Here is a 1,830-nt window from a genome sequence, read left to right as displayed (position 1 = left end):
GTTGCTCTGTTCCCCATGCTGTTCAGTTGCATGCCCTTAATGTTTTGCCTTGGTGTGGTGGGATCAGGTTGGGTGAAATTCCCACACAGTGTTGTCCCTGTAGGGCTATGGGTCAGTGAGGGATGTGAGGCAGGCCCTATGGTCTTCTCTGTGCATTGGCTGCTCTGAGCAGGAATATCGTCCTCAGGGCTTGGTAGACCAGGATGTGCTGCACTCACTCTTCCTCCCCCTTCCTTTGCTCCCGTGTGCTCTGATCAGACCTGTCCCTCCCCCTGCGCTACAGCGTCAGTGCTGTCCTCTGAAGTGAATTCTTCTCGGGGGAGGGGTAGCTGTCCACGTAGTTGGGGTTGGGGGCCAGCCCCTCAGACCCTCCCCATCTTCTGACCCACGTGAGGTTCCAAGGCTATGCATCTGGACTGGAGCAGAAAGGCTAGGATTTATCACGTGCATTTTGGAGGGACACACCCTTCAATTCACAGCAAGCTAAAATACCAAAATGATAGCATTTCACCCTATAGTCAATGTGCTGTTGTTGTGTAAAACTGGGGGCCCTGTATCTGACTGCTTCTCACTCACAAAGGGAAAAAATCAAGCCAGTGGCCACTCAGTAACCCTATGGGATAGGATGGAGCTGCCCTTGTGGGCTTCTGACGCTGTACCTCACCAGGGCCCGTTCTCACAAAGGGAAAAAAACAGACTCACTGCCATTGAGTGGATGCCCACTCACAGCACCTCAATAGGACCGCATAGAACAGCCCCTGTGGGCTTCTGAGGCTGTGACTCTCTACAGGAGTAGAAAACCTTTCTCCCACAGAGACGCTGGTGGCTTAGAATGGCTGACCTTTCAGATCGCAGCCAAATGTGTAACCACTATGCCACCAGGGCCCTACAAAGGGGGGGGGGGAATCCCCAAACCAAGCTCACTGCCATCCAGTCAGTATTGACTCTTAGTGACCCCCCTGTGGGATTCTGAGACAGTCGCTGTTTAAGGGAGCCGAGTGCCCAGTCTTTTTCTCTTGGAGCTGCTGGTGGCCCATGGATAACCCCTAGGCCACCAGGGATCCCTGCAAAGAGAAAGGATTAAATAGCAACAGCCCAAGGCTGATTCCTATGAGGAGAGGGCCCCCAGGCCTCCACCCTCTGACCTTTTGATTTTTAACCAATTCTAACACCAGCCTTCTTGCCCATGGCGGGGTTTGATAGATAATATATAGGATATATAAATCATACACACACACACACACAAACTTACTGCCATTGAGTTGATTCCAATTCATAGCATGACCCTCTAGAATGACATCATGCTTGGTAAAGTGGAGGGGCAGTTGTAGTATTAAACTAAATTTGGATGGGGGCCTGGGGGCCAGTCCCACCCGGTGCTGCTGCTACTACTACGGGTTCAGTAAGCACAATTGTACGGTTGATATATATTATATTGAAGTCATCGAGAGCGTGAGAGATATTACAATAATGCAGTCAGACACATTACATGGTAGCATTGCTCACCTCAGCCCAGCTTGGTGGTCCACGTGGAGAGAGGGGGAAGGGAAGGAGGGCAAGGGAACAGGGAGAGAGGACGGGAGAAGAGAGGGGGTAGAGAGGGGAATCAGAGAGAGAGGTCAGAGAGTCAGAGAGCTCAGAATTGCTGACCCACGCCTATATACTTTTGGGGGCATGCTAGCCCACCAATTACAGGTAGAGACATGCGTCACAGGAAGGGGTTACACAGTAATCAGGGGGTGGTCCAGGGGGGTGGTCTCTGGGTCTCCATAGGAACCTTTATCAGTAGGGTGAAAACTCCGCCTACAGGAGTCTGTCCATTGTCCCCAG

This window comes from Echinops telfairi, unplaced genomic scaffold, assembly GCF_000313985.2.
Source record: "Echinops telfairi isolate 266 unplaced genomic scaffold, ASM31398v2 ScPeMD7_7459;HRSCAF=8497, whole genome shotgun sequence".
Lineage (NCBI taxonomy): Eukaryota > Metazoa > Chordata > Mammalia > Afrosoricida > Tenrecidae > Echinops > Echinops telfairi.
Note: the sequence above shows the minus strand (reverse complement) of the source record.